The sequence below is a fragment of the Miscanthus floridulus genome, chromosome 4 (genome assembly GCF_019320115.1).
Source record: "Miscanthus floridulus cultivar M001 chromosome 4, ASM1932011v1, whole genome shotgun sequence".
Lineage (NCBI taxonomy): Eukaryota > Viridiplantae > Streptophyta > Magnoliopsida > Poales > Poaceae > Miscanthus > Miscanthus floridulus.
Window position 1 is genome coordinate 55,866,335 of NC_089583.1, and position 26,333 is coordinate 55,892,667.

Here is a 26,333-nt window from a genome sequence, read left to right on the forward strand (position 1 = left end):
TAACGGCATCATCCAATCTGCAAGTCAGCAAGCTCAAGAACTGTCTCATGTCTGTGGGAACAATAATGAAAACCTTGACCAACCCACTGAACAAGAAATGGGAGTTGATCTAGCCGACAATAATACTTCTAATGGCAATCCTCCAATGAGAGCTGTGCAGTTCATGCGAGAAGAAGCTATTGAAAGGTAATGTAATGGCTACTAGTACTGATGTTGGTTTGGCTTTCTCAGTGCAACATCAAGTTGATGATGAAATGGGTGTGGAAGATGAGGATCTTGGGGAGGAAGGTGAGGATGAAGAAGATGAGGATGAAGATGATGATGATGAAGAAATAGCAGATGAGGGAGCTGGTTTGATGTCCATAGCTGACACAGATATCGAGGACCAGGAGAACAATGCAATTGGTGATGAATACAATGATGACCTTATGGATGAAGAAGATGATGACTTTCTTGAGAACCGTGTTATAGAAGTAAGATGGAGGGAAAGCTTAACTGGAATGGATCATCATCTGCGATTTTCCAGGGGTCGTGCAGACTCCAGTGGTTTTATTGATGTATCTTCTGAGTCATTTCATGGTGTGGGGACAGATGATTCATTTAACCTGCATCGTTCATTTGGTCTTGAGCGGCGGCGCCAAAGCGGAAGTAGGTCACTTCTTGATCGACCAAGGACTGATGGGAATGCCTTTCTTCATCCACTGCTTGTCAGGCCAGCACAATCTAGGGAGGGAACTAGTTTAGCGTGGCCCTCTGGAGGACCCTCCTCAAGAGATTTTCACACGCTGTCTTTTGGGAATTCAGACATCCCCTTATACATGTTAGATGCTGGCTTTCCACCAGAAACTGCTCCCGCCGTGTTTGGTGAACGTGTTGTAAGTACTGCTCCGCCACCTTTGATAGATTTCTCACTTGGTTTAAATTCCCTCCGAATTAGGCGGGGCCCTGGAGATAATTTGTGGACTGATGATTGTCAACCACAGGCAGGTAATCATGCAGCTGCTGTTGCTCAGGCAGTTGAGGGTCATTTTGTGTCACAGTTAACTGTGGCTAGTAATTCAAATAATGCTCCTCAGGTGCAGCCTGAACAGACTGGCAATGGTGTGAATGCACAATTAGCGTTACCAGATACAGGAAATGCTGAACCTGTAGCAACCGATCCTCTTTCTCAACCTGTTGGCAGCCATCAGCCAGTTCGTACTGTTAACCAAGGACTTGCTCCTGCTAATGATGTCCTCTGTCCTACAGATGTGCACGTAAATCAGCAGCTTGTTGGTTCCATTTATGATAATCATGTTGAAGAAGCGGTGCGGCAAACAGCACCTGATGATCCTAACGCTATACCTCAGAGTGATGAAATGATGTGTATTGCTGATACACAGCTCGATGGTCATCCTGAAAGAGATTCCTTGTCTGGTAATGAAAGTTATGGTCATATTATGCAAAATGAGATTGAAGCATCTCAACAAGTTCACTTGGGTAATGATCCTAGGGAAGCCCCATCTGATCTGGAGTCAAGCTGCCATGCACTTGTCACGTCTGCAACTGCTGCTCCTGAGCTGAGTGATGCTCATGTGGATTCTGCAGCAGTGGATGCTGATGTTGACATGAACAGCGTTGATATTGCTGAAAATGAAGTTGAGAACTCAGCTCCTGCTTCTGATGGCAATGATTTGTCTTCTAGGAGGCATGAAGAAGCTGAGCCTCAGACAGAGCAACCTAATGCTAATAATGAGGCCTCCAGTGCTAATGAAATTGATCCCACATTTCTTGAAGCATTGCCTGAGGATCTTCGTGCCGAAGTCCTTGTTTCTCAGCAGAACCGTTCTGCCCCAGCTGCTTCCTATACTCCCCCCAGCTGCAGAAGAAATAGATCCTGAGTTTTTGGCTGCTCTTCCACCAGATATACAGGCTGAGGTTCTAGCCCAGCAGCGAGCACAGAGGATTGCCCACTCTCAACCAGTTGGGCAGCCAGTAGATATGGATAATGCTTCGATTATAGCAACTTTCCCTCCTGATTTACGTGAAGAGGTAATGCTTCAATTTTAGCAAATTTCCAATCCTTATTTGCATGATGGAGAGGTAAGGTTTAATTTACATACCTGTTTTAATACTAATACTGGCCTGTTTTACTGCACAGGTGCTTTTGACCTCATCCGAAGCTGTTCTGTCTGCGCTTCCTTCAGCTTTACTTGCTGAAGCTCAAATGCTACGGGACAGAGAGTTGAGTCGCTATCGTGCTAGAGGGAGCCTTTTTGGTGGAAGCTACAGGCTTGGAGGGAGGAGTCTGCCAACTGATAATCAGACAATTATAGACAGAGCTGTTGGTGTTACTGTGGGTAGAAGGGTTATTTCTACTACACCAGGCGGTTCAAAGGGTAAAGATGTGGAGGGGACCCCGCTTCTGGACTCAGAAGCTCTGCAGGCACTTATTCGCCTTCTGCAGCTTGCTCCGGTAATGTTCACACTGCATATGCTCTAGTATCTAGATAACTGTATTTTTTTCTTGAATAGGGTGGTTTTGGGTATTCTTCTGTAGTTTTATGATGTAATGTAATATTGCATGCATATATTTAGTTGCATAGTGCAAACCTCACATTGTAAACTTGCAATCAGCTAATTCTCAAGGGAATAGGGTGGTTTTGGGCATTGTTCTATAGTTTTATGATTTAATGTAATATTGCATGCACATATATTTACTTGCATAGTGCAAAACTCACCTTGTAAATTTGTAATGCGCTAGTTTCCAAAATGTTAAATGAAATGATAGAGGCTTGCATGGTGGGGATCTGTTATACACCCCTGTAAAATTCTAAAAGCAAACTCAGGATTCCTTGGTGTGCATTTTCTCATCACTATGGTTACAAGAACTGTGAGCAGGCAGCTGCAAAAACTTTCTTGCTGAAAGATCTCTTAAATATATTTGGTTGTGAAGCTTTAATGTGTCAAACTGTCCATTCACATACAGCCTCCGTCCCAAAATAAACGTACATTTTGCTTCTCAATGAGTCAAATCTTTTGAAGTTTTATCAAATATATAGAAAAATATGCTAATGTTTATGATGTATAATAAGTATCATTAGATTGAGCATGAAATATACTTATAATAAACTTATATTGGAGATACAAATATTGATACTATTTTCTATATTTCTAGTCAAACTTTGCGTTTATTTTGGGATGGAGGGAGTAAGTTTACATTGGAAATGAACTTGCAAAATTAAATGTTTATGGGGGATGAGTTTTGCATCTATTATTCCCCCACTCCCACTGTGCTGTCTGCTTTGCTATCTTTTCTCTACATCCTACTTGCTCAAGGCAATAAGAATAATGAGCAACCATGTCTCTGCTAGATTGTTACATTATGGAAATCTCACCATCTATGAAATAATAATCTGTAAATTGAATTGAGATGTGTGGTAGGTATAAACCTATATATGTGTCTCATCTATGGACAATAGCATATTATTGGAAGCTATGCATATTTTTGATTGTGTGGACATCCAGGAAGCTCTTAAGCTATGCATATTTTTGATTGGTAATATTTGTCCTGTTCCTTTATTTTCAATGTAAATTTATTTTTTGATTGTTATGCAAAATCAGTCCCTGGTCAGAATTTTAGTGGGCATGCACAAAAATAGCTTTTGCAAATAAGACATCAATAAGACGACTTGAAAATGTTGCTAATTGTCACTCGCTTCTCCTTATTATCAATAAAGATGACTTGAAAATGTTGCTAATTGTCACATGCTTTTCCTTATTACTAAGTTTTTGCCCATATTTCCTTCAGCTAAACTGCTTAACTATTCCACAATTTTGCAGCCACTCAGCAAAGGCCTTCTTCAAAGGCTTATGTTCAATTTATGCGCACATAGTGTCACACGTGTTACCTTGGTTGGCCATCTGCTCAACATGATTAAACCTGAATCTGAGGGGCTTAGCGTATCTGATTGCATGGCTACATATAGATTACATGGATGTCAGTGGAACATTGTTTACGCACAACCTTACTCTGCAAATGGTAGTATTCTCTCTATTTTCCCTTTTGTAATTTGTTTTATAACCTTTGGCTCTCCCTAATACTCTCTGTATTATCTTCCTTTTTTCTTCACTGTTGTATTGTTCAACAATGTTATTGGGTACTTAAGCCACCTTATATGCTTGCACTTCATCTCTCCAGGTCTACCTCCACTTGTAACACGGCCGACTTCTTGAAATCCTGACATATCTTGCTTCTAACCATCCATCTGTTGCGGATCTTTTGATCTATTTCAATCCTTCAGCTAGTTCAAACTGTTTGACATTACAGCACAATAAAGAGACATCTCAAGAAAGTTCAACGCCGAACATGATGCAACCATCTTCAGAGGGTTATACACCTATTCTATTGTTTCTTAAGCTTCTAAATAAACCCTTATTTCTGCGGAGTCGCGTATATCTTGAGCAGGTATTTATCAGCACTTTTTTAGTGTATGTTAGCTTTTTGTTCACTTAAAATATTTCTCATACCTTTTAATTTTGTGCTCCAGGTGATGTGTTTGCTGGAAGTAGTTGTTAACAATGCTGCATCCCAAATTGATTGTCCACCTCACTCTGCACAGATAACTAACAGTTCAGATATTGAATTAGTTGATGGGACACCATCTCAAACACAGGTGGAACCATCTACTCTGGAACAAGGTCATATCCTGGATAATAACCAAAGCAGAGATGTTGAGGTCCCACCATCTTGTGCTAAACAGAATGATAATGTGCATGAAATCCTTACTCAGCTTCCTGATGCTGAGTTACATAATCTGTGCAATATTCTTGCACTTGAGGGGTTAGTGTTTGCCTTACCCTTCTATTTTATTTACTTAATTTTGCATAGCGTGCACAAATGATGATTTACTATAAATGCTTAGAGTTTTCATGTATTTCCTGCTGAATTAGATGCTTTTTTTCTTCTCAACTGATCATTTTCAAGGTGAACCCAGGAAAGTATATTTTTGGCTGATAGTCTGTGAGGGCAATGGTTTGGGAAGAAGGTTCACATACCAAAAATTCCTTACTAACTCTCAACTAGGTAGAGTGGAGAGAAGGTTGCCCAATTAGGTAGAATGAAGGTGAACCCTAGGCTGATCAGTGTGTAATCAAGATGCGTCACTGTAGATAAGATAATCAAGCATCATAGGAAGTTTCTTACCTTCTGTATATTTGTTTTGATCCAATTAGAATGTTACTTTAAGGACACATTGTTTTCCTTTCCATCTCTTGTGAAATTTGTTTCTTGTATCCTTAACAGTGGTCACCATTTGTTTTTTAGATTAATGTATGCAGCAAAACTTGTCCATGTGTAGTAATTTGCAACTAATTGATATGCTTTATATTAATTATACCTTTTACTGCTGGAATACTCAGAGAAGTTATTGTTTGGGTGTAAATCTGATGTGTGATATGTGGAAAATTCATTCTTAGTTCATAGTTTAGATATTTGAAAAATGTCCTCTTTTCAGAGCTTTAGACAAATATGCTTATGTTTTCTTGTTGAAATATTCAGTCTTCCAGATAAAGTGTACTCACTTGCTGCGGAGGTGGTGAAACAATTGGCTAGTGTTGCAGCATCGCATCGGAAATTCTTTTCCATTGAGTTAGCTGGTGTTGCTCAGAGTTTAAGTTCTTCAGCAGTTGAGGAGCTTGTAACACTGAAGAACACTCAAATGCTTGGGCTCAGTACTTGCTCTATGGCTGGAGCTGCGATCTTGCGGGTACTGCAAGTCCTATCTACACTGACTTCGGGTGTGATGGATAGTGGATATGAAAAAGATTTACGACAGGAAGAGCAGTCTATTTTGTGGGATCTGAATGTCGGTCTTGAACCTTTGTGGCAAGAGTTAAGTGATTGTATAAGTGCCACAGAGGCAAAATTTGTACACAATTCATCACTCGCTTACCATGCCCCATTGATGCATGCTTTAGAAGTTGGTGCTTCATCCTCTGGTTCATCATCGCTTCCTCCAGGCACTCAACGCTTGTTGCCGTTCATAGAATCATTCTTTGTCTTATGCGAGAAGCTTCAAACAAATCAACCAGTTACACAATCAGATTACAGTGTTACTGCCCCCGAAGTAAAAGAATCTGCTGGAAGTTCATCTTCACCATCACTGAAGACTGGTGGGATCTGCAATGTTACTTTTATAAAGGTTGCAGAAAAGCATCGACGGCTACTCAATGTTTTCATTCGACAAAGTCCAAGCTTACTGGAGAAGTCACTTTCTATGATGTTGAAAGTGCCAAGGCTGATAGATTTTGACAACAAACGTGCTTACTTCCGGTCGCGGATCAGACAGCAGCATGATCAGCATCTTTCAGCTCCTCTACGCATTAGTGTTCGCAGGGCTTATGTTTTGGAGGACTCATATAATCAGTTGAGATTACGTCGTACCCAGGATCTCAAAGGTCGCTTGACTGTGCAATTTCAAGGGGAAGAGGGCATAGATGCTGGAGGACTAACTAGGGAATGGTACCAGCTGCTCTCTAGAGTTATTTTTGACAAAGGAGCTCTTCTCTTCACTACAGTTGGAAACAACGCGACTTTCCAGCCTAATCCTAACTCTGTTTTTCAAACGGAGCACCTTTCTTACTTCAAGTTTGTTGGTCGAGTGGTAATTTCTTGACACTCCACAATAGTTCAATACCGCTTCATTTGTTTTCCCTTTTTCTGAGACCTAGTTGTTTGCACAGGTTGCTAAAGCATTATTTGATGGCCAATTGTTGGATGTCCACTTTACCCGCTCATTTTACAAACATATCTTAGGTGCTAAAGTAACATATCATGATATAGAGGCTATTGATCCTGATTACTACAAAAATTTGAAGTGGATGCTGGAGGTTTGGGTTCATCTTCTGCAGTTTCTTATTTATTAATTAATTTATATGTGGATCTATGCAGTTCCTTAATTATGCCCTTTTTGAACAGAATGATGTAAGTGACCTTCCCGATTTAACATTCAGCATGGATCCTGATGAGGAAAAGCATATTCTCTACGAGAAGACTGAGGTATTGAAAAGCCATCATGGTTTTTAGCCGAAACCTTTTCTGCTTGCATCAGCTTTTATCTTAGTTGTGCAGTTTAATAACTTTTCAATTCAGGTTACCGATTATGAGCTAAAACCGGGTGGAAGAAACATCAGGGTTACTGAGGAAACAAAGCAAGAATATGTTGACCTTGTAGCGGAACATATACTGACCACTGCAATTCGTCCTCAAATTAATGGTTTCCTTGAAGGCTTCACAGAGTTAGTTCCAAGGGATCTAATATCGCTATTCAATGATAAAGAACTTGAGCTGCTGATCAGTGGTCTTCCTGAAATTGACCGTGAGTGGAGTTCATCTGTCTGGAGTAATTCATCATCTTATTGCATAAGTTATTTATTTCCTTTCATCTTATTGTGTTTTATTTTTCCTTGCAGTGGATGATCTGAAGGTTAACACGGAATATATAGGATATTCAGCTGCATCTCCTGTCATCCAGTGGTTCTGGGAAGTTGTTAAAGCATTCAGCAAGGAAGACATGGCGAGACTACTGCAGTTTGTTACCGGAACATCTAAGGTCAAAAGCTGCTTCAATAAGACTACAGTGAAACTGTAGTTTCATCTAAAAAGTCTCATAAATCTTGAACAGTATATATTGCTCTAAAACTTCAATCAATAACACACATGGAATTTATTTGTATAGGTACCATTGGAGGGTTTCAAAGCGCTACAAGGTATTTCTGGCCCCCAGAGATTTCAGATTCACAAGGCGTATGGAGCTCCAGACCGACTTCCATCTGCTCATACCTGGTAACTTATCAATACGTTCATTTACTGCCTTCCACTTTTGTACCTCTTTATTATGCTACTGTCTGCTCGTTTAGTAATTATGATAAGTGCACATTGAATACACAGCTTTAACCAGTTGGATTTACTGGAATATACCTCAAAGGAGCAATTAGAAGAACGACTGCTTCTTGCCATTCATGAAGCTAGTGAAGGTTTCGGCTTTGGTTGATTGGTTCCTAAGGAGGTTGTAAAGAGTGCACTGGGTCATTTGTTTTCTGCTTGACAATGTACAGGTATGGAAGTGATTATTTCTTTGCGACATCTTATATTAATCATACGCACTCTGTATGTCTTATTTCACAACACTTCAAGCTTCTATTTTCTGTATTACAAATCTAACTGGTCCAAATTGATATTGTTTCCTTCAATGCAATTGAAAAACTACTCAGGATTTTTTATTGCTTTATTTAAAGATCTGGTATAGGAACCCTGAGTTTACCACATGGTTCTTAGTGGTATTCAGTTTTCTGAAGACTTGCTCCGCCTGTTGGTTGTTTATAAAATCCTGGACCAAAAAGAAGAGGATAGTTTTTGTGCTAGATACATGCAAGATATTAGTAATTGGTAAACTTACGCTTTCATTATTGCAAGGTTTCAAATCTATTGGGAAGCTGGGCCAACAATTTTCTAACACATTACTATTGAAATAGCAATGGTAAGATAATATGCTGAATTGACTTGAAACTACCATCTATAGATACTGTAGCTTCACATCAAAATAGACCAAATCAATTATCAAACTAGTAACTAAATATTAAGTTGCATGCACCGACCAGTTCAATCCAAAAGCTTAAGCTGATGGGAGAGGTGGGCAATTCACTTATATTCCAACATTCCCCCTCACGTGGAGGCTCTCTCAAGCCTTAGACGTGGAATAGGAGCGAGCAGTAATTATTTTATTTAATTGCGCTAATCAGGATTCGAACTCGAGACCTCTGGCTTTGATACCATATTAAGTTGCATACACTGACCAGTTCAACCCAAAAGCTTAAGCTGATGGGAGAGGTGGGCAATTCACTTATATTCTAACACTAAATAGGACTGTTATGACTTGTTTGCTTGTAGCTGCTAGTCTGCCACACGAACTAGGAGATGATCTGGTTAGCATAAAATTATGCATGTTATTATTGATGGATAAGTCTAGCTGGTCTGGTCTTTGTGGGGCTGCTGGTGGTTGCTGCCACAAGGACAACATCTTAGCATCTAGGACAACATCTTAGAGGACAGCATCTTAGCATCTTAGACTAGCATCTTAGACTAGCATCTTGGCATATGCTTGGCTGGCTAGCAACCTATAAATACGTATCCCCAACCCCTCAGGTTGGCATGGCATTTGTGTGAGAAATAAACCAGAAAATTTCTCCAACTCCTAGTGTCATCCTCTCTCGATGAGAGTAAGAATTTTGCTACTACCAAAAGTAAGAATTCAACGACTAACAACTGGTATCAGAGCCGTATTATCCTGTAGCCTAAGCATCTCCTGCTCATCTTCTTTCCCAGCCTCGCAACAGCCCCAGCAGCTCCGGCCGCTCCTGCTCACTCCTCTCCCTCTGCGCAGCTCGTCTGAAGCAGCCCTCTCTCCATGCAGCAGCCCCCTGGTAGCGCGTCATGTCCGCCAGGGCAATCTCAGCGCTCGGTCGCCTCGAGCATGCGGCGTCGGCAGGAGGCAAACTTGCCGCGGCAGAGGAACGCGAGCGAGTAGCGGCGGCAAGGGCGTTGAGGCTGGCAGCGGCGGAGCGGGCAGCAGCCAGAGCGGAGGCGGAAGCAGCGGCGGTGACGGATGCAGCGCGTGCGGCCGGCAGCAGAAGTCGAGGCCCTGCCGCGTCAGCATTAGCAGCTCCGTTTTTGCTGACGACAGCGCCGACGCGGACCTCGAGCTGCTGGGGAGGGAGGCAGGACGAGCGCGGGCGGCGCAGTGGGCAGCCGCGCACCCCACGAGCGCGGCGGCAGCCCAGACAGGAGCGGACGCGCCAGCGGCGCTCCTGGAGGAGGCGCGCACGGCGGCGGCGCTCCTGAAGGAGGCGCGCACGGCAGTGGCGCTTCTGGAGGAGGCGTGCACGACAACGGTGGCGGACGGGTCGATGGAGAGCGCGGCCTTCACAGGCAGTGTGGCTCTCTCTCCCCGGATCGGTACCGTGGTTACCATGGGCTCTAGGCTGTCGTCAGGGACGTCGCCCCCGACGGTGGGTGGCCTACCCTCACTAAGACCAACTACGTCGAATGGGCTGCAGTGATGAGGGTAAAGCTCCAGGTGCGGCACATGTGGGAGGCAGTCCGGTACGGCGACGTCGACTACGACCTAGATCGACGGGCGCTGGATGCCCTCATTTCTCGCTTACCAACAAGCGGATTGCCAAGGAGGCTTGGGACGCCATCGCTGCGGCATGCATCGGCAGCGACCGCGCCCGCAAGTCCACACTGCAGGCACTTCGCAAGGAGTGGGAGAACCTGGCCTTCAAGCTAGGTGAGGACGTTGACGACTTTGCTCTTCGTCTCAACACTCTGTTGCAGAAGATGGTGCAGTTCGGCGATGACACCTACGGCGACGAGAGAGCTGTCGAAAAGCTCTTCCGCTGCGTCCCCGAGAAGTACAAGCAGATGGCTCACTCGATCGAGTCCCTGCTGGATCTCTCCACGATGTCGATCGAGGAGGCGATAGGTCGTCTCAAGGTCGTCGACAACGATGAGCCACAGTCTCTCTCGGGACTCATCACCACTAGCGGGAAGCTCCTTCTCACCCGGGAGCAGTGGGATGCCTGCCAAGGTGACCGGAAGAAGGGGAGCCTTCTTCCGCGACTGGCAGCCGCAAGCGTGGCAAGTCGCGCAAGGCGCGCAGAGATGCCCAGGTTGGGGCGCGAGGACGTGCCGAGGGTGATGCCCGCAGAGGCGCCCAGGGCGGCGCCGCCAGCAAGCACAAGCCGGCACGAGACGACGCTTGCCGCGACTGCGGCCAGCTTGGCCATTGGGCCAAGGACTGTCGACAGCCACGACGCGGCTAGGCCCACGTCGCACAGGCGGAGGAGCCGACTCTGTTCATGGCACATGCAAGCATCGAGCTACCTCCAGCGGCACCGGCCACAACGGCTCTCCACCTTGATGAGCCAAAAGCACACGCCCTCCTCGGCGACGGCTCCGGCAACGACAGGACTGACGGGTGGTGCCTCGACACCGGCGCCACCCATCACATGACCGGTCGACGGGAGTTCTTCACCGAGCTTGACTCTAGCGTCCGAGGCTCCGTCAAGTTTGGGGTTGCCTCCGGCGTGGAGATCAAGGGTGTTGGCTCCGTCATCTTCACCGCTGTGTCTGGTGAGCACAGGCTGCTCACCGGAGTCTACTACATCCCCGCGTTGAGGAACTCCATCATCAGCTTGGGCCAGCTGGATGAGAACGGTTCGCGCGTGGTGGTTGAGGATGGAGTGATGAGGATTTGGGATCGCCGTCGTCGCCTTCTTGCCAAGGTATCCAGAAGCGCAAATCGACTCTACGTCCTTAACGTGCAGGTGACGCAACCCCTCTGTCTCGCTGCTCGTCGGGACGACGAGGCGTGGCAGTGGCACGAGCGTTTCGGGCACCTTCACTTCGAGGCCCTGAAGCGGCTCAATGCCACGGAGATGGTGCGAGGCCTGCCGTGCCTCGACCATGTGGAGTAGCTCTGCGACGTCTGCGTGTTGACGAAGCAGAAGCGACTCCCCTTTCCCCAGCGGGCGAGCTTTCGAGCCAAGGAGAGGCTCGAGCTTGTGCACGGGGACTTGTGTGGCCCAGTGACACGGGCCACACCGGGAGGACGACGTTACTTCCTGCTGCTCGTCGACAACCTCTCCCGCTACATGTGGGTGATGGTCCTCGGCAGCAAGGGAGAGGCTGCGGACGCCATCAGGCGCTCGCAGGCTGCTGCGGAGGCGGAGTGCGGCTGCAAGCTGCGCGTGCTGCGCACCGACAACGGCGGCGAATTCACGGCGGTTGAATTCACGTCGTACTGCGCTGATGAGGGCATTCAGTGCCACTACTCCACGCCGTACAGCCCACAGCAGAACAACGTCGTCGAGCGGCGCAACGAGACGGTTGTGGGGATGGCTCGGGCCCTTCTTAAGCAGAGGGGGATGCCGGATGTCTTCTGGGGAGAGGCGGTGGTGTCGGCCGTCTACATCCTCAACCGCTCGCCTACCAAGGCGCTTGACGGCAGGACGCCGTACGAGGCTTGGCATGGGTGCAAGCCGGCGGTCTTCCACTTGCGGGTCTTCGGCTGCCTCGCGTTCGCCAAGGAGCTTGGCCACATCAGCAAGCTCGACGACAGGAGCATTCCGGGAGTGTTCATCGGCTACGCGAAGGGCTCGAAGGCCTACCGCATCCTCGACCCAAAGACACAGCGTGTGCGCACGGCGCGCGACGTTGTGTTCGACAAAGGGCGAGGATGGGCGTGGGACAAGGCGGTGGACGACGGCTCGGCTTCGACGTACGACGACTTCACTGTCGAGTACGTCCACTTCGAGGGAGCTGGGGGAGTAGGCAGCTCTTCTTCGGCGAGCGCGTCTACCCTATTCCCCGAGCCTCCAACCCCGGTGCCTGTTACTCCGATAGCACCACGCTCTCCAGCCAGGACCTCGGCTGCGATGAGTCCTTCGCCGGCTCCACCACAGCTGGCACCGCCACGCACTCTAGCACCGACAGGCACCTCTCCGGACACGTCTACTCCAACACCAGCTTGTGTCGAGCACAACCCGGTTGAGCTTGCTACTCCGCTCTCTCACGACGAGGAGCGCATCGACGCGTACAACGACGGCGAGCCGTTGCGGTACCATACGATGGAGAACCTTCTCGGCGACCAGCCGGTGCCGGGACCGGTGCCTCACGACCTGGAGGCGCAGTTGCACCTTGCGTGTGACGATAGCGAGCCTCGATCGTTTGTAGAGGCCGAGAGATGCGGCATGGCGCGCCGCGATGCAGTTGGAGATGGACGCGGTCGAGAAGAACCGCACCTGGGAGCTTGCTGACCTTCCTCGTGGTCATCGCGCGATCACCCTTAAGTGGGTGTACAAGCTGAAGAGGGATGAAGCCGGCGCCATCGTCAAGCACAAGGCTCGCTTGGTGGCACGAGGTTTCGTGCAGCAGGAGGGGGTCGACTTCGAAGACGCCTTTGCTCCCGTGGCACAGATGGAGTCCGTGCGACTCCTCCTTGCGCTAGCTACCTAGGAGGGCTGGCGTGTTCATCACATGGACGTCAAGTCGGCGTTCCTTAACGGCGACTTGAAGGAGGAGGTCTACGTCCGCCTGCGCAAGGCCCTCTATGGCTTGCGGCAGGCACCGAGGGCGTTGAATGCCAAGTTGGATTCCATGCTAAAGGGTATGGGCTTCGAGCAAAGCCCGCACGAGGCGGCCATCTATCGACGGGGCAGTGGAGGAAATGCTCTGCTGGTGGGTGTCTACGTCGATGACTTGGTGATCACCGGCACCAAGGATGCGGAGGTGGCGGTATTCAAGGAAGAGATGAAGGCCACCTTCCAGATGAGTGACCTGGGGCCTCTCTCCTTCTACCTGGAAATCGAGGTGCACCAGGATGACTCTGGGATCACGCTTCGACAGACCGCCTACGCCAAGCGCGTCGTTGAGCTAGCTGGGCTCACCGACTGCAACCTAGCTCTCACTTCGATGGAGGAGAGGCTGAAGCTGAGCCGCGACAAAACGACGGAGGAGGTGGACGCTACGCAGTACCGGCGTCTTGTGGGGAGCCTTTGCTACCTCGCCCACACACGGCCGGACTTGGCATTCTCCGTCGGCTACGTTAGTCGGTTCATGCAGCGATCGACGACGGAGCACCAGCAGGCTGTGAAGAGGATCATCCGCTACGTTGCGGGGACTCTCGATCACGGCCTCTACTACCCTAGGTGCCCTGGGGCGGCACACTTCATCGGGTACAGCGACAACGACCATGCCGGCGACATCGACACCAGCAAGAGCACGAGCGGGATCCTTTTCTTCCTCGGCAAGTGCCTCGTTAGCTGGCAGTCAATCAAGCAGCAGGTGGTGGCCCTGTCCAGCTGCGAGGCCGAGTACATAGCGGCCTCCACCGCTTCGACTCAGGCGCTCTGGCTCGCTCGACTGCTTGGTGATCTCCTCGGCAGAGACACTAGAGCGGTGGAGCTTAGGGTGGATAGTAAGTCCGCCCTGGCAAAGAACCCCGTTTTCCATGAACGCAACAAGCACATCCGGGTGAGGTACCACTTCATCCGAGGCTGTTTAGAGGAAGGGAGCATCAAGGCGAGCTACATCAACACCAAGGACCAGCTTATGGACCTGCTCACCAAGTCCCTTGGGAGGATCAAGTTCCTTGAGCTCTGCTCGAGGACCGGGATGGTTCAACTTTCCCACAAGACGACGCACAAGACTTAGGGGGAGAATGATGGATAAGTCTAGCTGGTCTGGTCTTTGTGGGGTTGCTGGCTGTTGCTGCCACAAGGACAACATCTTAGCATCTAGGACAACATCTTAGAGGACAACATCTTAGCATCTTAGACTAGCATCTTGGCATATGCTTGGCTGGCTAGCAGCCTATAAATATGTATCCCCAACCCCTCAGGTTGGTATGGCATTTGTGTGAGAAATAAACCAGAAAATTGCCCCAACTCCTAGTGTCATCCTCTCTCGATGAGAGTAAAAATTCTGCTACTACAAAGAGTAAGAATTCAGCGACTAACAATTATGTGTGGCCTGCTAGGTCCATGGAGGCACATCTTCCTATGGTCAGCTGTGCTATACATATCTGATTAGTTTTGATGTGAACAGAGTCTGTCTGGTTTCTGTTCAGGCTAGGCTCTAGGGTTGGTTTATTTTTTTCCTCAAACTAGGCAGGAGAACTGCGTGCCATTTCATTAAGTAGAGACAAAAAAAGAAAAAAAACCAAAGGAGAGGCAAAGCCAATTCCTTAGGCCACACCTAATACATGGCTAACAGCAGCACTCGCTGCAAAGAAAAAACACGACAAAAAATGCCATCTGGAGCCTAAGCAGGCGGTGGCAATGACCTACAAAGGAGCTGTTGTAATGCCTTAGCACCAGCCCAATACCACAGATTACATTCATAGACTACAAGTACAACCTTTTGAATGCAGGGACTACCTCTCTCAAATACCGAGTCATTCCTATGTTTCCAGATCTCCCAAGCAACTAAGATAATGAGTTAGTTAAGCCCTTTCTTTATCTCCTTTGGAACCGCCTTGATTGTCGTGCTCCACCAGCTACTAAAATGGGAGTCTTCTGGTTGTGGTGCAAAAGGAAGCAATCCCAACACAGAAAAGATAGCTGTCCAAACCTGCCTTGCAAACACAACCAATCAGGATATGCTGGATTGTTTCATCAGCCTGATCACACAAGGGATGGAAGCCCTTGCTTTGCAGCCGTCCAGCAGCGATTCTTGACCGCGAGCCAGACGAAGAATTTGCAATGAAGAGGGGCCCGAGATTTCCAGATTCGCTTCCAAGGTGCAAATTTGATGGTCCCTGTGAAAAATGCCACATAGCCTGATTTGCTAAAGAGCCTGATCGTGTAAGTCTCCATTGGTGCTGATCGGAAGTGTCCTGTTGAAGAGCAAAATTGTCAATCATGTCCCAGAGTTGCAAGTATTCCAACAAACTTCAATTGTCAAGGCCCCCTTGGTGTCAGCCACCCAACTTCTGTTCTGTAAAGCTTGTGCCACTGTACGTTGTTTCAAGGCTCTCTTGGGAATGATCTTGATCAGGTTGGGAGCAATGCTCTGCAATACGTGGGACTTGCACTGGTAAACCTGCCCAAAGATGTTCCTCATCAAGCTTTTGTGCCCACAGCCATCTGATACGGAGTGACCAGCCCAAAGTTTCAAGGTTATGAATGCCTAGCCCCCCAAACTGAATTGGGCGTTGATCCTTTTCCCATGAGACTAGACAGTTACCCCCATTAGCCGCCCTTCCACAAGAAGCCTTGTCTTTTCTATCAATGGCTTTTAACACCAATTTTGGTAAATCCATGGCAACCATAAGATAGATCGGGATAGCAGTGAGTACCACCCATACTGAGACCAAACGACCGGCCTTATTCATAAGTGATGCTTTCCATCCAGGAAGATTATCAGCCACCCTGTTAATAAGAGGTAACAGGTCAGACTTGGTGGGTTTACGGAGAGTTTATGGTAAGGTAATAGGGTTCGTTTATTGACCTAGTGAATCTACTCACTCCGTTCACAAATACTTGACAAATTTGATTTTGCACGGTCTTCAATGCATATCTTCCACCTCTAACTTCCTCCAGTCTAGTTTGTAAGGCGCCAAGCTCAAATTCCAGATACCAAGGAGTGTGAGGAGGCCAAGGAATCATATTAAACCAGCGTCGGAGGCTGATCTCATATGGGCCTCTACATGCCACATGGCAGCCTTGTATTGGATTCGTTTCCTGGCCTGCATGCACGCATGTATGCAGTTGTACTGAAATTACTACTAGCGCACGGTTTACAGCCCAACAGGAGGCTTAACTACATGGCCATGTAAAAGATGCTTAGGCTGCCATGACCCTAATTAATTATTAGTCTTTTAAGGCTCATTGAAAACCCTGTATGCCAAACTTACTGGACTTTTGCCAAAACTCCCAAACGCCTAGGAACCGGACTGCAGGGAGTATTTTGAATACAATCAATTGGTATAACTTACGTGCTTCCTGAACAACAGTCCTATTTTATACACTGATGGGGTTGTATCACGTCTCATGAAATAAATAGATGAAAAACAATCTAACGCTAGTCTGGTCACCATTCCATTAGAGAATATATAATGCAGTTAGGAAAGGACTTAATTCCCTGATCATCCTTCTGGAAGCACAGGAAGGAACTCACCCAGATGTTCAGAACCTCTTATACAAGATGGCTGAGGTGGGCAGTTTGTGGTGCATGACTGGTGCTATGACCCTCCAGGAGCTCCTCGTGACCTCGTAAGGTTGCTCACCCCTGACCTTTTGGCTTTGGTGTATTTTGAATTTGGAAGCCCTAATTTAGCAGTTGGTTGCTTCGTAACATGTCTGTGGTATTAGAAATAGGCGAAAGAATTAACATATTTCTTGCTGTCACTCTCCCTAGTTGGATTTAAATTCTGGTGGCACCAAGGATCCCCTCACTGGCAACCCAAAAAATAGTGGATATCAATGATTGTGCTATTCTAGGTTACTATTTTGATGTTGGTGATGCTACTATAATCTACACAAATGAGATAAATAGTTTATTGCTATTCTCTCTCAAATTGTATCCTGTTTCCTATAACTAGTGAATATGCACGTGCGTGTCAACACGTGTCTAAAAAAATTCATCACAAGGGATTCAGTACACAATATTTATTAAATTATTTTTTGAAAATAAAAAAATAACTAAACAGCTAATAAACAGGATTGACGACAACTTCGGTGAGAGGATTTCAAGAGGTCACAATAACTTAATTGGTATTTATTTTCATATATAGTACAAGTACAATAAGATACACCATGTACCTTGACAAAAATATTTATTTTCTTTAGCTAAAAAGGGCGTACCCAGTGCAGAGAGCTCCCGCTCTGTGCGGGGTCTGGGGAAGGGTGTTAGTGGCAAGCCTTACCCTCGCCTGTGCAATGCGAGGAGACCGCGACTAGAATCCGGAACCTTCCGGTCACAGGCGGTAAGATTCTACCGCTTGCACCAGGCCTGCCCTTCATTTTCTTTAGCTAAAACTTATGCTAAAAGCAATGTTGTTACTTAGATTATTAAGGACCATCAATTAATAAGTCACAACCAAAAAGGAACATACATACATCATTTATACTACATGAATAATCATTTCAGTGGCATCTTTTGAGCCTGCTTTCTAACAATGCATCTGTTATGACCGGCACCCATTATACAAGGCGTAGGCCCATGACTAGCGGGCCAGGGGGGCCTAGGGGCCTAAAAGCCCATAGTTATTTTATTTATTCCTATTATTATTAGAGAAATTATTATTAGAGAGAAGTATAAATACTTGTAAAGACTTTGAGATTGGATTAAGCAGAAACAGAGTTGTTTCCGGCTTCCTGAAGGGAGCCGGGATTTCCTAACCCTAGCCGCCTCCTGCTGTTGTCGCGCGTGAACAGTGCGTCGCTACTGTAGCACCACGAGAGTTCTAGGGTTGCATCAGCAGCTGCCGCGCTCTCGCCGCCACGGCCCCTCGCCGGCGTCGAGAGTACACACCACGTCGTCTCGTCTTCCACCCCTATAACCTACGTAGTAATGCCGGTAGGGCATCAAGTCCTATCAGCCTGGTATCAGAGACCTTGCCGATCATGGCCTTCCCCGCTGCCTCCACGTCCACGCCTTCGCCGGCGATCTCCGCCACGCCGCTCTCCACCACAGCGCCTCCCGCAACTTCAGGCGTGGTGGTGACCCCGTCGCTGCCGCTAGGATCGGTGGCTACGCCGGCCCCGGTATTCTCGCCGGAGCAGACGACGGCGGCAATCGTGGACCTCAGCCACTGCATGCGGGAGGTCCAGGAAACGCTGCGGGCGCTCCTCCAGGGACAGCTGACCATCACGCCGCCGCTGCCCACACAAGCCGCCACCACCCCCTCCGCCGTCGTCATCAACCGCATCCTACCTGGCCATCTCGTACCCCTACGGGATGCCCAGCGCGGCACTGCCCTCGCCGCCGGCCTCCGTATCGCTGCCGTCGACATATGTTCCGATTCACCAGATTTGTTTTCCTCCGTCGCTCAGTTCCACGACAGAGCCAATCTACTCCACGGCGACACCACGGGCGTTCATACCGCCGGCGCTGTCGTCGCTCACGGTGGGCCGTTCGCAGTAGGCACCCTCTATGGAGGTGTCGATGGCACGGTCCTCCATGGCAGTAGCCTCCTGCCGCACTCCATCGCCTCTCCAACCATCGACAGCTTCCCTACGGGTGCTAATCAAGGCGGCGAGTAGGGGGGGTGATCATGGGCGCCACCCCCCGAAGTTCTACAAGCTGGAGGAAAACGAATCTGTTGAATCGGAACATATGTCGACGGCAGCGATACGGAGGGCAGACGCGTCCTTTGGCAGGGCGTGCGCAGCCACGACACGGCGGTCCCACAGCAGCACCTCGCTGCACTCTCCGCCGAGGCCCAGCAGCAGCTGATGGACTTGCTGCAGCAGCAGCAGAGCGCCGTCTTCGACGAGTCCACAGGGCTCCCACCGGTGCGCCCGTACGACCACCGCATCCACCTGTTGCCCGGCACCGCCTCGGTCGCGGTGCGCCCGTACCGCTACCCCCAGCTGCAGAAGGACGAGCTGGAACGACAGTGTGCACCTCTCCGTTCTCTGCACCCGTCTTGTTGGTACGGAAGGCGGACAAGTCTTGGCGCTTCTACATCGACTACCGCGCCCTCAACGCCAAGACTTCCAAGGAGAAGTTCCCGATTCCGGTGGTGGATGAGCTGCTTGACGAGCTCCATCGCGCTCGCTTCTTCACCAAGCTCGATCTGCGCTCTGGGTATCATCAGGTGCGGATGCATTCCGACGACATCGACAAGACTACCTTCCGCATGCATCACGACCACTACGAGTTCTTGGTGATGCCGTTTGGGCTCTCCAACGCCCCAGCAACTTTCCAGGCCTTGATGAACGATGTGCTCCGACCCTACCTACGGAGGTTCGTGCTGGTATTTTTCGACGATATTTTGATCTACAGCTCTTCGTGGGCTGAGCACCTGCAGCAAGTCAACATCGTCCTCAATGCGCTGCGGGCACATCATCTTCACCTGAAGCGCTCCAAGTGCTCATTTGGGGCGACATCGGTGGCCTATCTAGGCCATGTGATCTCCGAGGGCGGCGTCGCCATGGACGTCGACAAGGTCGCCGCTGTTGCGGCATGGTCGACGCCACACTCCGCCCGGGGCCTCCGCGGCTTCTTGGGCCTCGTGGGCTACTACCGGAAGTTCATCCGGGACTTCGGCCTCATCGCAGCACCGCTCACGCGTCTCTTACGGCGAGACACGTTTGCATGGGACGACGACGCAGCAGCAGCATTCAAGGTGCTCAAGAGCGCCTTGACCACAGGGCCCGTTCTCCAGATGCCGGACTTCGCCACGACCTTTGTCGTCGACTGCGACGCGTCGGGTGCGGGGTTCGGTGCTGTCCTACATCAGGGCGCGGGACCCCTCGCCTACTTCAGCAGGCCCTTTGCTGCCCGGCACTTGAAGCTTGCAGCGTATGAGCGGGAGCTGATCGGCCTGGTGCAGGCAGTGCGCCATTGGCGTCCATACTTGTGGGGGCGTCATTTTATGGTTCGTACTGACCACTACAGTCTCAAATTTTTGCTTGATCAGCGCCTATCTACCGTTCCGCAGCACCAATGGATCAGCAAGCTCTTCGGCTTCGACTTCTCTGTGGAGTACCGCCCGGGGCGTCTGAACACCGTGGCGGACGCTCTGTCTCGCCGGGATGCAGAGGAGGGGGCCACGGCCACCATGGAGGGGGAGACTGTGGCTGTTCATGCCCTGTCCAGGCCGACCTTTGCCCTCCTGGATGACATCAGGCGGGCAACAGCGATCGCGCCCGATGGCCAGTAGCTCCTCCAGCAGCTCTGGGCCGGCGAGCTCTCGGAGCCGTGGCACCTCGACGACGGGCTCCTTCTCCATGGGTCCCGCATCTTTGTACCATGGGGACCTGCGCCACCAGGTGCTCCTCCTGGCGCATTCGGCTGGCCATGAGGGAGTCCAGAAGACCCTCCATCGCCTCCGCGCCGATTTCTACATTCCACGGGATCGCGTGTTGGTTCAAGATTGGGTGCGTTCTTGCACCACCTGCCAGAAGAATAGGACGGAGACGTTGCAACCGGCGGGGCTGCTGCAGCCCCTCGAGGTGCCGTCCCAAGTGTGGGCCGACATCTCGATGGACTTCATTGAGGGGCTGCCCAAGGTCGGTGGCAAGTCTGTCATTCTCACCGTGGTGGATCGCTTCTCCAAGTACGCCCACTTCATCGCGCTCGGCCACCCCTACACCGCCACGACCGTCGCCCAGGCCTTCTTCGACGGCATTGTCCGCCTTCATGGGTTCCCGCTGTCCATTGTCAGTGATCGGGACCCCGTGTTTACCGGGCACGTGTGGCAGGATCTCTTTCGGATGGCCGGCGTTAAACTCCGCATGAGTACGGCGTTCCACCCGCAGACGGATGGCCAATCTGAGGTGGTCAACAAGGTCATCGCCATGTACTTGCGTTGTGTGACGGGCGATCGCCCGCGTGCATGGGTGGACTAGCTCTCGTGGGCGGAGTATTGCTATAATACCTCCTTCCACACCGCCCTGCGCGCCACTCCCTTCGAGGTCTTCTACGGTCGTCCTCCTCCGCCAATGTTGCCCTACACGCCAGGGACGGCATGTACGGAGGCTGCTGATGCTCGTCTACGATCCCGGGATGAGGTCCTGGCAGAGGTTCGCCAACGTCTTTTGCAGGCCCAGCAGCTGTCCAAGAGGTATTATGATGCAGGGCATCGCGATGTGGAGTTCCAAGTGGGTGATTGGGTCTGGCTGCGGTTGCTGCACCGCACGGCGCAGTCCCTCGAGCCGGGCGCCAAAGGCAAGCTCGGTCCCTGCTACGTAGGGCCCTTCCGCGTCCTGGAACGCATTGGCCGGGTGGCGTACCGTCTGCAGCTCCCGGAGGGTGCTCGTTTACATGATGTCTTCCACGTGGGCTTGCTCAAGCGCCACAAAGGGGACTCGCCAGCAGCGCTGGGCGTCCTTGAGTCGACCCTGGACGGTCGGCTACTGCCAGCTCCTGCCAAGGTGCTCCGGGCTCAACAACGCCGGGGTGCCTGGCACGTACTCATCCAGTGGCGTGGCTTCTCCGAGGAGGCAACATGGGATTCTGTCGACGAGTTCCGCACCCTCTACCCCGACTTCCAGCTCGAGGACGAGCTGTTTGCGCCGGCGGGGAGAGATGTTGTGACCGGCACCCATTATACAAGGCGTAGGCCCATGACTGGCTAGGGGCTGCCGGCCAGGGGGGGCCTAGGGGCCTAAAAGCCCATAGTTATTTTATTTATTCCTATTATTATTAGAGAAATTATTATTAGAGAGAAGTATAAATACTTGTAAAGACTTTGAGATTGGATTAAGCAGAAACAGAGTTGTTTCCGGCTTCCTGAAGGGAGCCGGGATTTCCTAACCCTAGCCGCCTCCTGCTGTTGTCGCGCGTGAACAGTGCGTCGCTACTGTAGCACCACGAGAGTTCTAGGGTTGCAGCAGCAGCCGCCACGGCCCCCCGCCGGCGTCGAGAGTACAGACTACGTCCTCCCCTCTTCCACCCCCTATAACCTACGCAGTAACGCCGGTAGGGCATCAAGTCCTATCAGCATCCAAATTGGAGCCTGCTTTTCTAACAATACATCCAAATATAAACACTACTTTATAAGCTGGCTAAATCTTTGCTCACATAGGATCCTCTAATCTATCTTCCAAGAGATGTAGGAGAAACATTTACGCGGGGAAGATTCTGGTCCTGCATGTTTTTTTTGAAAAATAAGTGCCCACATAAGCTCCACATTATTTGATCTTTAAAACAACTGGATAACACCAAAGCCTTTAGTTTGCACTGTGAGAAACCTGCAAATGGATAGACCACAAAAGAATTTATACAAGATTGATCTTGATTGAAATGATCATGAACAAAATAGTGCATCCCAATTTTGTTGAACGAAACAAGCTAACAGAAATACTCCGAAATGAAAAAGGGCCATTAAAGAATAGAAAAGAAACCATGCATGAAGTCTACCTTTCTAGCACGTACATATGGACTGTTCTCAACAAGCTGGATATGATGGTGTGGCGATCTAATTTGCAGCCAACACCAAAATGATCATGTATATTCATAGGGTTAAAATAAACGATTGGCCATATATGAACGAGTGACTGAAGCTAAAATGGAATTGAAACGTAGTCGCGCTTATTTTGTCAGCAAAAAAAGCAGGTAGTTCACTCAGTCACCATAGTCAATACAGTTAAACGGCTACCTTACAGTAATAGAGGCGAACTCAATCTTGCCATTCACAAAAGAGACATGAGTTGGTAGTACATTTTATTTCGAGCCAATTCCCTCAGTGCCATTGGAAATTTTACCTCCTCTCATCGCCATCGAAATTTTTGTACTTCCCTCATTGCCATTTCCGTCAAAATCATGTCTGAAACTTAAAGCCTAAATAACATACCATTTGGTGTGTTTCAGGAATAGTAGTGGTCGCCGTAGCGCACGGGCGCACAATAGAGAATGCATGTTTCAGTTCCTTTTTTCATGCATAAAGATGTCTAGCTTTACCTCCTAAGGGCGTACCCAGTGCAGAGAGCTCCCGCTCTGTGCGGGGTCTGGGGAAGGGTGTCAGTGGCAAGCCTTACCCTCGCCTGTGCAATGCGAGGAGACCGCGACTCGAACCCGGGATCTTCCGGTCACAGGCGGTAAGACTCTACCGCTTGCACCAGGCCCGCCCTTCTAGCTTTACCTCCTAAGAATTAGATTAATTTTTAAACATGATTAAGTTGAGTTTTCTTGCCTAAATCAATTGGTCCATACTTTTAACAATGAGATGAGATTATATCTAAGGTTGTTGCCGAATCAAGAAACAATTAGCAATCGGCTTATTTGAGATCCATTTTCGTGTTCTCTTAAGTAAGATTCAAATCCCCAAATTAAAGAAACCTCAAGTATGATTAGTTGATCCATTAGTTTGGATACGGGGAGTACAGCACACAGGAAGGGGATCGGACTAACACGAAACCTGAGATGCAAATCATTAAAAAAGAAGAAGAAGAATCCCCAAACCATATCTCAACGAGCAGCCATGAGATTGGCCGCCACCATCTGAGATGCGACCGTCGCGCCTGCACCACGCGCATAAGTGCTGCCACTGTGCTAATCTCCGGCCGCCGCGCACGCTCGGGTAGCAGCAGACGCCGCTGCGCGCATCAGATCCATGGCCGCCGCTGCCATGCTGTGCATTGCGCTCGGCACTGCCGGTGTCTCCGCGCATAAGGGCTTTGATCGCTGCCGCACGCACGCACTCTGGCCGTGGAGCCGTCAGGCCATCCTCTCCTCTGCCCCGAGGTGTGCTCAGGGCCACACGACGCTCGCTTCGTCCCCTGGCCCCGCTGGATCTGTCGTGCTCGAAGAGAGAACCACACGAGAGGAGGGGACGTCTTAGGGGAGCGGCGATGCCGGAGTGCAGGAAGATGGGATGGAGTGAGCAGTTATCCGAGGGAAAGAAAGAAAAGCAAGGGGAGATAGAAGGAAGGATATGCATCCGTGATCGAGGAAGAGAGAACCGCATGAGAGGAGGGGAGTCGTGTGTGCACAGGCGGCAGAGAGGGTGGATCGGGAAGGGAGACGTGTACAGCAGGCAGGTAAAATTTCTTTCGGTGGGAAAAAACAGGCGTGGGAAGCCAATGTAAGAGACAAACAAGTTGTAAATGTAAAGAGTTTCCGATCGAGTCCACTTGTCAGATCAGTGTGGAAGAGTTAGATGCGTTGAAGTTTAAAGTAGATTTGAGTGACAAGAATTAAGGTGGGTAGGAAATATTTGGGTGAGACTAGTTTCAATTCCTTCGCTCCTTTACACTATAGATATGGAATGGTGGGAGTATAATCTATACACGAGTAACCAGCCATTCCTTTTGGTACAATGGTTTGTACTTGTTGCCATCTGAAATTTTCCCAGTTATACTTTTTCGACCTGTTTTGGGGAACTATCAGCATTTGTTTTCCATAGTTAAAACATAGCATTGCAAGATATCTTCTGCATGCTGTTATGAAATAACAAGAGCAACTTCATTGGCATAATGGACATAATCCTCGAATGCCACACCTATTTTAAATCTGTTGATATTAAGATATTAAAATGAGTCGTCGAACCTTTTCATTTTGTAAACCTAGGGGGCAATCTGCATCTTACATGGGTCAGACCTAAAATGTTGACCGCACTATTCATGTTAATGCTAGCTTAATTTTTCATTTGTGATAGCAGCCCTGGAAGTTGTGGTGTCATGCTAATTGATAGTTTTAAGCTTCTGGGTGGAACATGTACTTTAGCATTTTGTATCTGAGCTTGTATTTGCAGTGGTTGAAAATTTACAATTGAAAAATATATTGTTTCTTCAGTTTGATATTTCCATGTGTAATTGCTGGTTATTTTTTGCAGATTTTGAAGGCAATTGGGATGGTCACAATGCTATGCATAACATAGATCGGTGAAAGGATCTTAATGCTCATGGTGAATTTGATGTCGATCGGGTGGGTACAGTAGTAGAGCTCTGCGGCAAGAGTGCTGATATAACTAGCTTCCTTTGCCTCCTAGTTAAAAGGTTGAATGTAAATTCGTTTACTGCTATGTTATACCAGATCTGGTGATTTTTGTACTGCTTCCTCCGATTCTGGAGACCAGTGTAATTTTTGCAAATAAATAAGCCTTCTGGTGAAGCAATGGTTCTTATCGTGGCTCTCATGAGCAAAAATGTTCAGCAATTCCTCTGTATTTTCTTTGGTGGGAAAGGTTACTAATTCCGTTAAGTTTGAATCACATTTTTGGATTTTGGCCATGATTTAACTTATCATTTCTTCGGTTAGAGTAGAGACGTGAATTTGAAATTCTTGGGTAGACTCGATAAAACCTCATAGATGAAATTTCCTAGCCTGACGCAAAGGAATGAATTAAGCCTAGAAATACAAAATAACTGTATGAATTTGTTCTTCTATTTTTACTAAACTCATCATATTTTACTGCAGTATTACCTACATTACCCAACTTTCTAAAGGAGCTTCAGCTGCTGAAGCCGGATTTCCTATATATTTAAAATTAATCCGTACAAGGGTTAGGGTCTGCTTGGTTCTACGCATCTTGCCTTGCTTGGATGAGCAAAATTCCTTATTAAAGGTTAGCTGTGGCAAGAGGCTTGTTTGGCAGTTTTGTCAGGATGAGCAAGATTTCTTGGCAAGCTGTTTGGTAACATTGCTAGGAGCTTGTTTTTGCTGGCAAGATTATTGTCCTGCTTGTTTGGAACCCTTGGCCCCAGTAGATGCCTCTCAGCACTTCCCCTTCAGGTGAGAGTTACCAACATCCATTTAATACAAGAAGACTTAAGCTTTAGCACTAACTATTTGCAAGTTAATAGTTGAAGAACCAACTGTCCAAGAACGTCTGAAAGCAAACAAAAATGCAGACTCCATGGCAATATTTACCATCGACAACCCAACCGTTTGTAGTTTAATAATTCCAAAATACACTATTAACCCTGCTAGGCCCATAGGGGTGGTCGGCCGACTCCCTAGGGATGGTCCCACCAACCTTCCAATTCAGGTACTTGTGTAGTTTTCAATTTAAATCACACTTCTTTACCGTTTGCAGCGCGCGCTCTCTCTCTCTCTCTCTCACATTGTCTAATTTCAGCAGGGTTTACAATTTTACCAGACCCCCAGGTGGGTGTGGGAG

The 26,333-nt window shown here is 48.6% G+C and overlaps 1 pseudogene; it reads left to right on the forward strand.

Annotated features, from left to right (window-relative positions):
- The first annotated feature begins 171 nt into the window (after positions 1 to 171).
- LOC136549713 (E3 ubiquitin-protein ligase UPL1-like) lies at positions 172 to 25,414 on the forward strand (annotated as a pseudogene).
- The last annotated feature ends 919 nt before the right edge of the window (positions 25,415 to 26,333 follow it).